At 39.1% G+C, this 14,592-nt stretch overlaps 1 long non-coding RNA gene across 8 annotated transcripts; it reads left to right on the top strand.

Moving 5' to 3' along the window:
* On the top strand, positions 1-11,667 carry LOC127832386 (uncharacterized). 8 transcript variants are annotated; one of them, XR_008026820.1, is made up of 12 exons: positions 2-221; positions 524-610; positions 2,211-2,370; positions 2,673-2,759; positions 4,360-4,519; positions 4,822-4,908; positions 6,509-6,668; positions 6,971-7,057; positions 8,658-8,817; positions 9,120-9,206; positions 10,806-10,965; positions 11,267-11,667. It is a non-coding gene; the product is annotated as an uncharacterized LOC127832386 (long non-coding RNA). The 8 variants fall into 8 exon arrangements; XR_008026821.1 differs by lacking the exons at positions 2,211-2,370; positions 2,673-2,759 and having other exon boundaries at positions 1-221; XR_008026824.1 differs by lacking the exons at positions 4,360-4,519; positions 4,822-4,908 and having other exon boundaries at positions 1-221.
* The last annotated feature ends 2,925 nt before the right edge of the window (positions 11,668-14,592 follow it).

Genomic DNA, 14,592 nt, shown 5'->3' with positions numbered 1-14,592 from the left:
CCAGGGAATCTGTATTTAAGTGACCTTAATATTATGCGTAAACCTAAGTGTGCATTTGTAGGCGGTGTCGAAATGGGTCTATAGCTCTGCCTGAACTGTCGTCCAATTGGTTTACAAGTCCGGCTGAAGTGACAGGCCATCAAAAACTGTACAGTGTGACTGATTCGGAGACGGCCCTCAACACTCGCCCAGTCGTGTCGAGAGGATCGGTGTCTTTGCAGGTTAGTACGCCGTTATTTTCAATTAAATCTATTGTAAAATGATTTCTTTGATATCCTGGCACACTTTTGTCACCAAAATTAGGAAATTTGTGTGTTTTACATTGACTGCAGCTCTGAAACCAAACTTTGTGGCGATAACTTTGCCGGTGTGCCCGACAATGTGATGCCGGCGTGGTGAATTAACCATTTGCAGCAAATAAAGCGAGAAAGACTATTGAAAGCTTACTCTAATTGTATCTAACTTACATTAGTTGGCACCGTAATGGGCAAATGCGCACAAAAAACCTTTTTTGTTTTCTCAGATTACACGGAATTGAGCACCCGGGCCAGACTGACACTTTCCGGAGCCTGCCCTAGACGGAACTCGAGCCGAGGAATCATAGGTCCAGGTGTGACAAAAGACTTAAAGCTCATGTCTGACGATGACTTTTTTTAGTCAGGAAGCCAAGTGTGTTGTTTTTCCATGCAAGCGAGCCCTTTTGTTGGGTCAAATGACATCAGCATTGCTGCTTCTACATGGATTTTACCTAAAATGTGCAAAAAAAATATAAAAAGTTTGTTCGAATCCAGTTCAAAACCTGCTTTGATGCACAAATATTGCCATTGATGATTTTTTTCACTTATTAAGCCATATGTAAGATAAGCTTTGCCTATTAGAATCGAAAGACATGCCTTGTATGGAGTCTAAGTGCTGCATGTATGATGTAACCGAGTTTGGCTTTTCTACCTTAATTCTTGACGCGAAACGCTGTTACGCATGGCGCTTTCAACGGCAACTTTTATGAATTAATCTGTGTGTCATTGTACCGGAACTTTGTGATCTTTCTCAAAACAGATTATACCTGTGGGAAAAGTGCCTTTAATTTAAATTTGAAGGGGTTGGGTTCTCTTAAAGGTCACATAACCCCAAACCGGAACTCCTGTTTTTAGGGTTACATGCAGTCAGTTTGATACTTAGCACACATTGTTGAGTGCATGCTGCCTCGGATTTGTAAAATACATTGCAAATGGTTGGTTTTGGTATCAACTTGAAGGTATATTTGTAAGCAATAAGAAAATAAGCCATTTTTGTGCTCTACTTTTTGTGTTGATGGTTCCCGGCTTCGAAAGTAGGTCATACTATTTGAGCCCAAAATGGTTGTCTGCACAGCTGTCAAAACCGGTTTGCCTATTCTAAGGTAAATATTTTGAGTTTGCGCGTATAGAATTTAATGACATGCATTTTTTTCAAAAGATTATGCATTAATCTTTCCAATGATGTATGATGATATAGTGGGTATGCGCTTGATCATGGTAAAAATTGATATCGAACTTCAACTATTTTATATGTAATATAGAAGGAAATTAATTGCGCATGCGTTACCTTTAAGCACATCCGACCAAGTTAGTCGTCTGCCAGAATTTTGACATTTGACCATCAAAAACTCTCTGTATTGCAAAACATAACTGCCAGATGTCATTTTGACCCAAATAAGGGCTGTTTGCAATTGGGCTGTTGCACTTGGGGTCATAAGGGGGGTAAATGCTGGAAAATCACACCGAAACCTGTTCCGGAGACATATTCTAAGACTACTTAAACACCCGGTATTGTTTTTCAGTGCCATTTTGACATTAATTTGCATCAATCTCAATAATGAACCTAATGCATGTCTTTATTTCATCTGTATTTATTATTATTGTTTACTTTTTGAGCCTTTTTCTGTTAAAAATGCCCGCCAATTTTGGACCTACACTTCTATCCGCCTTCGCCTTCAACCCATTCAGGCAGATCTACTCAGAATAACACTACTTTGCCTTATTTTACCTGTTTGGATATCTCGCTGAGTTCAAGTAAAATCAAGTATTCAGCTGAAAACACAAAAATGATAATAATATTATGCTTTCTTTCCTGGAAGAATGTTGTTGCGATAGACCCTGCATGAAAAACACCAGGGAATCTGTATTTAAGTGACCTTAATATTATGCGTAAACCTAAGTGTGCATTTGTAGGCGGTGTCGAAATGGGTCTATAGCTCTGCCTGAACTGTCGTCCAATTGGTTTACAAGTCCGGCTGAAGTGACAGGCCATCAAAAACTGTACAGTGTGACTGATTCGGAGACGGCCCTCAACACTCGCCCAGTCGTGTCGAGAGGATCGGTGTCTTTGCAGGTTAGTACGCCGTTATTTTCAATTAAATCTATTGTAAAATGATTTCTTTGATATCCTGGCACACTTTTGTCACCAAAATTAGGAAATTTGTGTGTTTTACATTGACTGCAGCTCTGAAACCAAACTTTGTGGCGATAACTTTGCCGGTGTGCCCGACAATGTGATGCCGGCGTGGTGAATTAACCATTTGCAGCAAATAAAGCGAGAAAGACTATTGAAAGCTTACTCTAATTGTATCTAACTTACATTAGTTGGCACCGTAATGGGCAAATGCGCACAAAAAACCTTTTTTGTTTTCTCAGATTACACGGAATTGAGCACCCGGGCCAGACTGACACTTTCCGGAGCCTGCCCTAGACGGAACTCGAGCCGAGGAATCATAGGTCCAGGTGTGACAAAAGACTTAAAGCTCATGTCTGACGATGACTTTTTTTAGTCAGGAAGCCAAGTGTGTTGTTTTTCCATGCAAGCGAGCCCTTTTGTTGGGTCAAATGACATCAGCATTGCTGCTTCTACATGGATTTTACCTAAAATGTGCAAAAAAAATATAAAAAGTTTGTTCGAATCCAGTTCAAAACCTGCTTTGATGCACAAATATTGCCATTGATGATTTTTTTCACTTATTAAGCCATATGTAAGATAAGCTTTGCCTATTAGAATCGAAAGACATGCCTTGTATGGAGTCTAAGTGCTGCATGTATGATGTAACCGAGTTTGGCTTTTCTACCTTAATTCTTGACGCGAAACGCTGTTACGCATGGCGCTTTCAACGGCAACTTTTATGAATTAATCTGTGTGTCATTGTACCGGAACTTTGTGATCTTTCTCAAAACAGATTATACCTGTGGGAAAAGTGCCTTTAATTTAAATTTGAAGGGGTTGGGTTCTCTTAAAGGTCACATAACCCCAAACCGGAACTCCTGTTTTTAGGGTTACATGCAGTCAGTTTGATACTTAGCACACATTGTTGAGTGCATGCTGCCTCGGATTTGTAAAATACATTGCAAATGGTTGGTTTTGGTATCAACTTGAAGGTATATTTGTAAGCAATAAGAAAATAAGCCATTTTTGTGCTCTACTTTTTGTGTTGATGGTTCCCGGCTTCGAAAGTAGGTCATACTATTTGAGCCCAAAATGGTTGTCTGCACAGCTGTCAAAACCGGTTTGCCTATTCTAAGGTAAATATTTTGAGTTTGCGCGTATAGAATTTAATGACATGCATTTTTTTCAAAAGATTATGCATTAATCTTTCCAATGATGTATGATGATATAGTGGGTATGCGCTTGATCATGGTAAAAATTGATATCGAACTTCAACTATTTTATATGTAATATAGAAGGAAATTAATTGCGCATGCGTTACCTTTAAGCACATCCGACCAAGTTAGTCGTCTGCCAGAATTTTGACATTTGACCATCAAAAACTCTCTGTATTGCAAAACATAACTGCCAGATGTCATTTTGACCCAAATAAGGGCTGTTTGCAATTGGGCTGTTGCACTTGGGGTCATAAGGGGGGTAAATGCTGGAAAATCACACCGAAACCTGTTCCGGAGACATATTCTAAGACTACTTAAACACCCGGTATTGTTTTTCAGTGCCATTTTGACATTAATTTGCATCAATCTCAATAATGAACCTAATGCATGTCTTTATTTCATCTGTATTTATTATTATTGTTTACTTTTTGAGCCTTTTTCTGTTAAAAATGCCCGCCAATTTTGGACCTACACTTCTATCCGCCTTCGCCTTCAACCCATTCAGGCAGATCTACTCAGAATAACACTACTTTGCCTTATTTTACCTGTTTGGATATCTCGCTGAGTTCAAGTAAAATCAAGTATTCAGCTGAAAACACAAAAATGATAATAATATTATGCTTTCTTTCCTGGAAGAATGTTGTTGCGATAGACCCTGCATGAAAAACACCAGGGAATCTGTATTTAAGTGACCTTAATATTATGCGTAAACCTAAGTGTGCATTTGTAGGCGGTGTCGAAATGGGTCTATAGCTCTGCCTGAACTGTCGTCCAATTGGTTTACAAGTCCGGCTGAAGTGACAGGCCATCAAAAACTGTACAGTGTGACTGATTCGGAGACGGCCCTCAACACTCGCCCAGTCGTGTCGAGAGGATCGGTGTCTTTGCAGGTTAGTACGCCGTTATTTTCAATTAAATCTATTGTAAAATGATTTCTTTGATATCCTGGCACACTTTTGTCACCAAAATTAGGAAATTTGTGTGTTTTACATTGACTGCAGCTCTGAAACCAAACTTTGTGGCGATAACTTTGCCGGTGTGCCCGACAATGTGATGCCGGCGTGGTGAATTAACCATTTGCAGCAAATAAAGCGAGAAAGACTATTGAAAGCTTACTCTAATTGTATCTAACTTACATTAGTTGGCACCGTAATGGGCAAATGCGCACAAAAAACCTTTTTTGTTTTCTCAGATTACACGGAATTGAGCACCCGGGCCAGACTGACACTTTCCGGAGCCTGCCCTAGACGGAACTCGAGCCGAGGAATCATAGGTCCAGGTGTGACAAAAGACTTAAAGCTCATGTCTGACGATGACTTTTTTTAGTCAGGAAGCCAAGTGTGTTGTTTTTCCATGCAAGCGAGCCCTTTTGTTGGGTCAAATGACATCAGCATTGCTGCTTCTACATGGATTTTACCTAAAATGTGCAAAAAAAATATAAAAAGTTTGTTCGAATCCAGTTCAAAACCTGCTTTGATGCACAAATATTGCCATTGATGATTTTTTTCACTTATTAAGCCATATGTAAGATAAGCTTTGCCTATTAGAATCGAAAGACATGCCTTGTATGGAGTCTAAGTGCTGCATGTATGATGTAACCGAGTTTGGCTTTTCTACCTTAATTCTTGACGCGAAACGCTGTTACGCATGGCGCTTTCAACGGCAACTTTTATGAATTAATCTGTGTGTCATTGTACCGGAACTTTGTGATCTTTCTCAAAACAGATTATACCTGTGGGAAAAGTGCCTTTAATTTAAATTTGAAGGGGTTGGGTTCTCTTAAAGGTCACATAACCCCAAACCGGAACTCCTGTTTTTAGGGTTACATGCAGTCAGTTTGATACTTAGCACACATTGTTGAGTGCATGCTGCCTCGGATTTGTAAAATACATTGCAAATGGTTGGTTTTGGTATCAACTTGAAGGTATATTTGTAAGCAATAAGAAAATAAGCCATTTTTGTGCTCTACTTTTTGTGTTGATGGTTCCCGGCTTCGAAAGTAGGTCATACTATTTGAGCCCAAAATGGTTGTCTGCACAGCTGTCAAAACCGGTTTGCCTATTCTAAGGTAAATATTTTGAGTTTGCGCGTATAGAATTTAATGACATGCATTTTTTTCAAAAGATTATGCATTAATCTTTCCAATGATGTATGATGATATAGTGGGTATGCGCTTGATCATGGTAAAAATTGATATCGAACTTCAACTATTTTATATGTAATATAGAAGGAAATTAATTGCGCATGCGTTACCTTTAAGCACATCCGACCAAGTTAGTCGTCTGCCAGAATTTTGACATTTGACCATCAAAAACTCTCTGTATTGCAAAACATAACTGCCAGATGTCATTTTGACCCAAATAAGGGCTGTTTGCAATTGGGCTGTTGCACTTGGGGTCATAAGGGGGGTAAATGCTGGAAAATCACACCGAAACCTGTTCCGGAGACATATTCTAAGACTACTTAAACACCCGGTATTGTTTTTCAGTGCCATTTTGACATTAATTTGCATCAATCTCAATAATGAACCTAATGCATGTCTTTATTTCATCTGTATTTATTATTATTGTTTACTTTTTGAGCCTTTTTCTGTTAAAAATGCCCGCCAATTTTGGACCTACACTTCTATCCGCCTTCGCCTTCAACCCATTCAGGCAGATCTACTCAGAATAACACTACTTTGCCTTATTTTACCTGTTTGGATATCTCGCTGAGTTCAAGTAAAATCAAGTATTCAGCTGAAAACACAAAAATGATAATAATATTATGCTTTCTTTCCTGGAAGAATGTTGTTGCGATAGACCCTGCATGAAAAACACCAGGGAATCTGTATTTAAGTGACCTTAATATTATGCGTAAACCTAAGTGTGCATTTGTAGGCGGTGTCGAAATGGGTCTATAGCTCTGCCTGAACTGTCGTCCAATTGGTTTACAAGTCCGGCTGAAGTGACAGGCCATCAAAAACTGTACAGTGTGACTGATTCGGAGACGGCCCTCAACACTCGCCCAGTCGTGTCGAGAGGATCGGTGTCTTTGCAGGTTAGTACGCCGTTATTTTCAATTAAATCTATTGTAAAATGATTTCTTTGATATCCTGGCACACTTTTGTCACCAAAATTAGGAAATTTGTGTGTTTTACATTGACTGCAGCTCTGAAACCAAACTTTGTGGCGATAACTTTGCCGGTGTGCCCGACAATGTGATGCCGGCGTGGTGAATTAACCATTTGCAGCAAATAAAGCGAGAAAGACTATTGAAAGCTTACTCTAATTGTATCTAACTTACATTAGTTGGCACCGTAATGGGCAAATGCGCACAAAAAACCTTTTTTGTTTTCTCAGATTACACGGAATTGAGCACCCGGGCCAGACTGACACTTTCCGGAGCCTGCCCTAGACGGAACTCGAGCCGAGGAATCATAGGTCCAGGTGTGACAAAAGACTTAAAGCTCATGTCTGACGATGACTTTTTTTAGTCAGGAAGCCAAGTGTGTTGTTTTTCCATGCAAGCGAGCCCTTTTGTTGGGTCAAATGACATCAGCATTGCTGCTTCTACATGGATTTTACCTAAAATGTGCAAAAAAAATATAAAAAGTTTGTTCGAATCCAGTTCAAAACCTGCTTTGATGCACAAATATTGCCATTGATGATTTTTTTCACTTATTAAGCCATATGTAAGATAAGCTTTGCCTATTAGAATCGAAAGACATGCCTTGTATGGAGTCTAAGTGCTGCATGTATGATGTAACCGAGTTTGGCTTTTCTACCTTAATTCTTGACGCGAAACGCTGTTACGCATGGCGCTTTCAACGGCAACTTTTATGAATTAATCTGTGTGTCATTGTACCGGAACTTTGTGATCTTTCTCAAAACAGATTATACCTGTGGGAAAAGTGCCTTTAATTTAAATTTGAAGGGGTTGGGTTCTCTTAAAGGTCACATAACCCCAAACCGGAACTCCTGTTTTTAGGGTTACATGCAGTCAGTTTGATACTTAGCACACATTGTTGAGTGCATGCTGCCTCGGATTTGTAAAATACATTGCAAATGGTTGGTTTTGGTATCAACTTGAAGGTATATTTGTAAGCAATAAGAAAATAAGCCATTTTTGTGCTCTACTTTTTGTGTTGATGGTTCCCGGCTTCGAAAGTAGGTCATACTATTTGAGCCCAAAATGGTTGTCTGCACAGCTGTCAAAACCGGTTTGCCTATTCTAAGGTAAATATTTTGAGTTTGCGCGTATAGAATTTAATGACATGCATTTTTTTCAAAAGATTATGCATTAATCTTTCCAATGATGTATGATGATATAGTGGGTATGCGCTTGATCATGGTAAAAATTGATATCGAACTTCAACTATTTTATATGTAATATAGAAGGAAATTAATTGCGCATGCGTTACCTTTAAGCACATCCGACCAAGTTAGTCGTCTGCCAGAATTTTGACATTTGACCATCAAAAACTCTCTGTATTGCAAAACATAACTGCCAGATGTCATTTTGACCCAAATAAGGGCTGTTTGCAATTGGGCTGTTGCACTTGGGGTCATAAGGGGGGTAAATGCTGGAAAATCACACCGAAACCTGTTCCGGAGACATATTCTAAGACTACTTAAACACCCGGTATTGTTTTTCAGTGCCATTTTGACATTAATTTGCATCAATCTCAATAATGAACCTAATGCATGTCTTTATTTCATCTGTATTTATTATTATTGTTTACTTTTTGAGCCTTTTTCTGTTAAAAATGCCCGCCAATTTTGGACCTACACTTCTATCCGCCTTCGCCTTCAACCCATTCAGGCAGATCTACTCAGAATAACACTACTTTGCCTTATTTTACCTGTTTGGATATCTCGCTGAGTTCAAGTAAAATCAAGTATTCAGCTGAAAACACAAAAATGATAATAATATTATGCTTTCTTTCCTGGAAGAATGTTGTTGCGATAGACCCTGCATGAAAAACACCAGGGAATCTGTATTTAAGTGACCTTAATATTATGCGTAAACCTAAGTGTGCATTTGTAGGCGGTGTCGAAATGGGTCTATAGCTCTGCCTGAACTGTCGTCCAATTGGTTTACAAGTCCGGCTGAAGTGACAGGCCATCAAAAACTGTACAGTGTGACTGATTCGGAGACGGCCCTCAACACTCGCCCAGTCGTGTCGAGAGGATCGGTGTCTTTGCAGGTTAGTACGCCGTTATTTTCAATTAAATCTATTGTAAAATGATTTCTTTGATATCCTGGCACACTTTTGTCACCAAAATTAGGAAATTTGTGTGTTTTACATTGACTGCAGCTCTGAAACCAAACTTTGTGGCGATAACTTTGCCGGTGTGCCCGACAATGTGATGCCGGCGTGGTGAATTAACCATTTGCAGCAAATAAAGCGAGAAAGACTATTGAAAGCTTACTCTAATTGTATCTAACTTACATTAGTTGGCACCGTAATGGGCAAATGCGCACAAAAAACCTTTTTTGTTTTCTCAGATTACACGGAATTGAGCACCCGGGCCAGACTGACACTTTCCGGAGCCTGCCCTAGACGGAACTCGAGCCGAGGAATCATAGGTCCAGGTGTGACAAAAGACTTAAAGCTCATGTCTGACGATGACTTTTTTTAGTCAGGAAGCCAAGTGTGTTGTTTTTCCATGCAAGCGAGCCCTTTTGTTGGGTCAAATGACATCAGCATTGCTGCTTCTACATGGATTTTACCTAAAATGTGCAAAAAAAATATAAAAAGTTTGTTCGAATCCAGTTCAAAACCTGCTTTGATGCACAAATATTGCCATTGATGATTTTTTTCACTTATTAAGCCATATGTAAGATAAGCTTTGCCTATTAGAATCGAAAGACATGCCTTGTATGGAGTCTAAGTGCTGCATGTATGATGTAACCGAGTTTGGCTTTTCTACCTTAATTCTTGACGCGAAACGCTGTTACGCATGGCGCTTTCAACGGCAACTTTTATGAATTAATCTGTGTGTCATTGTACCGGAACTTTGTGATCTTTCTCAAAACAGATTATACCTGTGGGAAAAGTGCCTTTAATTTAAATTTGAAGGGGTTGGGTTCTCTTAAAGGTCACATAACCCCAAACCGGAACTCCTGTTTTTAGGGTTACATGCAGTCAGTTTGATACTTAGCACACATTGTTGAGTGCATGCTGCCTCGGATTTGTAAAATACATTGCAAATGGTTGGTTTTGGTATCAACTTGAAGGTATATTTGTAAGCAATAAGAAAATAAGCCATTTTTGTGCTCTACTTTTTGTGTTGATGGTTCCCGGCTTCGAAAGTAGGTCATACTATTTGAGCCCAAAATGGTTGTCTGCACAGCTGTCAAAACCGGTTTGCCTATTCTAAGGTAAATATTTTGAGTTTGCGCGTATAGAATTTAATGACATGCATTTTTTTCAAAAGATTATGCATTAATCTTTCCAATGATGTATGATGATATAGTGGGTATGCGCTTGATCATGGTAAAAATTGATATCGAACTTCAACTATTTTATATGTAATATAGAAGGAAATTAATTGCGCATGCGTTACCTTTAAGCACATCCGACCAAGTTAGTCGTCTGCCAGAATTTTGACATTTGACCATCAAAAACTCTCTGTATTGCAAAACATAACTGCCAGATGTCATTTTGACCCAAATAAGGGCTGTTTGCAATTGGGCTGTTGCACTTGGGGTCATAAGGGGGGTAAATGCTGGAAAATCACACCGAAACCTGTTCCGGAGACATATTCTAAGACTACTTAAACACCCGGTATTGTTTTTCAGTGCCATTTTGACATTAATTTGCATCAATCTCAATAATGAACCTAATGCATGTCTTTATTTCATCTGTATTTATTATTATTGTTTACTTTTTGAGCCTTTTTCTGTTAAAAATGCCCGCCAATTTTGGACCTACACTTCTATCCGCCTTCGCCTTCAACCCATTCAGGCAGATCTACTCAGAATAACACTACTTGCCTTATTTTACCTGTTTGGATATCTCGCTGAGTTCAAGTAAAATCAAGTATTCAGCTGAAAACACAAAAATGATAATAATATTATGCTTTCTTTCCTGGAAGAATGTTGTTGCGATAGACCCTGCATGAAAAACACCAGGGAATCTGTATTTAAGTGACCTTAATATTATGCGTAAACCTAAGTGTGCATTTGTAGGCGGTGTCGAAATGGGTCTATAGCTCTGCCTGAACTGTCGTCCAATTGGTTTACAAGTCCGGCTGAAGTGACAGGCCATCAAAAACTGTACAGTGTGACTGATTCGGAGACGGCCCTCAACACTCGCCCAGTCGTGTCGAGAGGATCGGTGTCTTTGCAGGTTAGTACGCCGTTATTTTCAATTAAATCTATTGTAAAATGATTTCTTTGATATCCTGGCACACTTTTGTCACCAAAATTAGGAAATTTGTGTGTTTTACATTGACTGCAGCTCTGAAACCAAACTTTGTGGCGATAACTTTGCCGGTGTGCCCGACAATGTGATGCCGGCGTGGTGAATTAACCATTTGCAGCAAATAAAGCGAGAAAGACTATTGAAAGCTTACTCTAATTGTATCTAACTTACATTAGTTGGCACCGTAATGGGCAAATGCGCACAAAAAACCTTTTTGTTTTCTCAGATTACACGGAATTGAGCACCCGGGCCAGACTGACACTTTCCGGAGCCTGCCCTAGACGGAACTCGAGCCGAGGAATCATAGGTCCAGGTGTGACAAAAGACTTAAAGCTCATGTCTGACGATGACTTTTTTTAGTCAGGAAGCCAAGTGTGTTGTTTTTCCATGCAAGCGAGCCCTTTTGTTGGGTCAAATGACATCAGCATTGCTGCTTCTACATGGATTTTACCTAAAATGTGCAAAAAAAAATATAAAAAGTTTGTTCGAATCCAGTTCAAAACCTGCTTTGATGCACAAATATTGCCATTGATGATTTTTTTCACTTATTAAGCCATATGTAAGATAAGCTTTGCCTATTAGAATCGAAAGACATGCCTTGTATGGAGTCTAAGTGCTGCATGTATGATGTAACCCGAGTTTGGCTTTTCTACCTTAATTCTTGACGCGAAACGCTGTTACGCATGGCGCTTTCAACGGCAACTTTTATGAATTAATCTGGTGTGTCATTGTACCGGAACTTTGTGATCTTTCTCAAAACAGATTATACCTGTGGGAAAAGTGCCTTTAATTTAAATTTGAAGGGGTTGGGTTCTCTTAAAGGTCACATAACCCCAAACCGGAACTCCTGTTTTTAGGGTTACATGCAGTCAGTTTGATACTTAGCACACATTGTTGAGTGCATGCTGCCTCGGATTGTAAAATACATTGCAAATGGTTGGTTTTGGTATCAACTTGAAGGTATATTTGTAAGCAATAAGAAAATAAGCCATTTTTGTGCTCTACTTTTTGTGTTGATGGTTCCCCGGCTTCGAAAGTAGGTCATACTATTTGAGCCCAAAATGTTGTCTGCACAGCTGTCAAAACCGGTTTGCCTATTCTAAGGTAAATATTTTGAGTTTGCGCGTATAGAATTTAATGACATGCATTTTTTTCAAAAGATTATGCATTAATCTTTCCAATGATGTATGATGATATAGTGGGTATGCGCTTGATCATGGTGTTAAATTGATATCGAACTTCAACTATTTTATATGTAATATAGAAGAAATTAATTGCGCATGCGTTACCTTTAAGCACATCCGACCAAGTTAGTCGTCTGCCAGATTTTTGACATTTGACCATCAAAAATCTCTGTATTGCAAAACATACTGCCAGATGTCATTTGACCCAAATAAGGGCTGTTTGCATTGGGCTGTTGCACTTGGGGTCATAAGGGGGGTAAATGCTGGAAAATCACACCGAAACCTGTCCGGAGACATATTCTAAGACTACTTAAACACCCGGTATTGTTTTTTCAGTGCCATTTTGACATTAATTGCATCAATCTCAATAATGAACCTAATGCATGTCTTTATTTCATCTGTATTATTATATTGTTTACTTTTTGAGCCTTTGTTAAAAATGCCCGCCAATTTGGACCTACACTTCTACCGCCTTCGCTTCAACCCATTCAGGCAGATCTACTCAGAATAACCATACTTTGCCTTATTTTACCTGTTTGGATATCTCGCTGAGTTCAAGTAAAATCAAGTATTCAGCTGAAAACACAAAAATGAAATAATATTATGCTTTCTTTCCTGGAAGAATGTTGTTGCGATAGACCCTGCATGAAAAACACCAGGGAATCTGTATTTAAGTGACCTTAATTTATTATGCGTAAACCTAAGTGTGCATTGTAGGCGGTTTTGTCGAATGGGTCTATAGCTCTGCCTGAAACTGTCGTCCAATGGTTTACAAGTCCGGCTGAAGTGACAGGCCATCAAAAAACTGTACAGTGTGACTGATTCGGAGACGGCCCTCAACACTCGCCCAGTCGTGTCGAGAGGATCGGTTTGTCTTTGCAGGTAGTACGCCGGTTTTTTCAATTAAATCTATTGTAAAATGATTTCTTTGATATCCTGCACACTTTTGTCACACCAAAATTAGGAAATTTGTGTGTTTTACATTGACTGCAGCTCTGAAACCAAACTTGTGGCGATAACTTTGCCGGTGTGTGCCCGACAATGTGATGCCGGCGTGGTGAATTAACCATTTGCAGCAATAAAGCGAGAAAGACTATTGAAAGCTTACTCTAATTGTATTTAATTAATTAGTTGGCACCGTAATGGGCAAATGACGCACAAAAAAACCTTTTTTGGTTTTCTCAGATTACACGGGAATTGAGCACCCGGGCCAGCTGACACTTTCCGGAGCCTGCCCAGACGGACTCGAGCCGAGGAATCATAGGTCCAGGTGTGACAAAAGACTTAAAGCTCATGTATGACGATGACTTTTTTTAGTAAGGAAGCCAAGTGTGTTGTTTTTTCCATGCAAGCGAGCCCTTTTGTTTGGGTCAAATGACATCAGCATTGCTCTTGCTTTTGCTTCTACAATGGATTTTACTTTTTTAACTAAAATCTTGCAATAAAAAAAAAAAAATAAAAAGTTTGTTCGATCCAGTTCAAAACCTGCTTTGATGCACATAATATTGCCATTGATGATTTTTTTTTTCACTTATTAAGCATATGTATAGATAAGCTTTGCTATTAGAATCGAAAGACATGCCTTGTATGTGTCTAAGTGCTGCATGTATGATGTAACCGAGTTTGGCTTTCTACCTTTAATTCTTGACGCGAACGCTGTTACGCATGGCGCTTTCAACGGCAACTTTTATGAATTAATCTGTGTGTCATTGTACCGAAACTTGGATCTTTCTCAAAACAGATTATACCTGTGGGAAAAGTGCCTTTAATTTTAAATTTGAAGGGGTTGGGTTCTCTTAAAGTCACATAACCCAAACCGGAACTCCGTTTTTAGGGTTAACTGCCAGTCAGTTTGATACTTAGCACACATTGTTGAGTTGCATGCTGCCTCGGATTTGTAAAATAATTGCAAATGGTTGTTTTGGTGATCAACTTGAAGGTATATTTGTAGGCCATAGAAAATAAGCCATTTTTTGTGCTCTCTACTTTTTGGTGTTGATGGTCCCGGCTTCGAAAGTAGGTCATACTATTTGAGCCCAAAATGGTTGTCTGCACAGCTGTCAAAACCGGTTGCCTATTCTAAGGTAAAATATTTTGAGTTTGCGCGTATAGAATTTAATGACATGGCATTTTTTCAAAAGATTATGCATTAATCTTTCCAATGATGTATGATGATATAGTGGGTATGCGCTTGATCATGGTAAAATTGATATCGAACTTCAACTATTTTATATGTAATATAGAAGGAAATTAATTGCGCATGCGTTACCTTTAAGCACATCCGACCAAGTTAGTCGTCTGCCAGAATTTTGCCATTTGACCATCAAAAACCTCTCTGTATTGCAAAACATAACGGCAGATGTCATTT

Source organism: Dreissena polymorpha, chromosome 1, assembly GCF_020536995.1.
Source record: "Dreissena polymorpha isolate Duluth1 chromosome 1, UMN_Dpol_1.0, whole genome shotgun sequence".
NCBI classification, from domain to species: Eukaryota; Metazoa; Mollusca; class Bivalvia; order Myida; family Dreissenidae; genus Dreissena; species Dreissena polymorpha.
The sequence above is the reverse complement of the archived record's forward strand: the minus strand, read 5'-3'. Positions and strand labels throughout refer to the sequence as shown.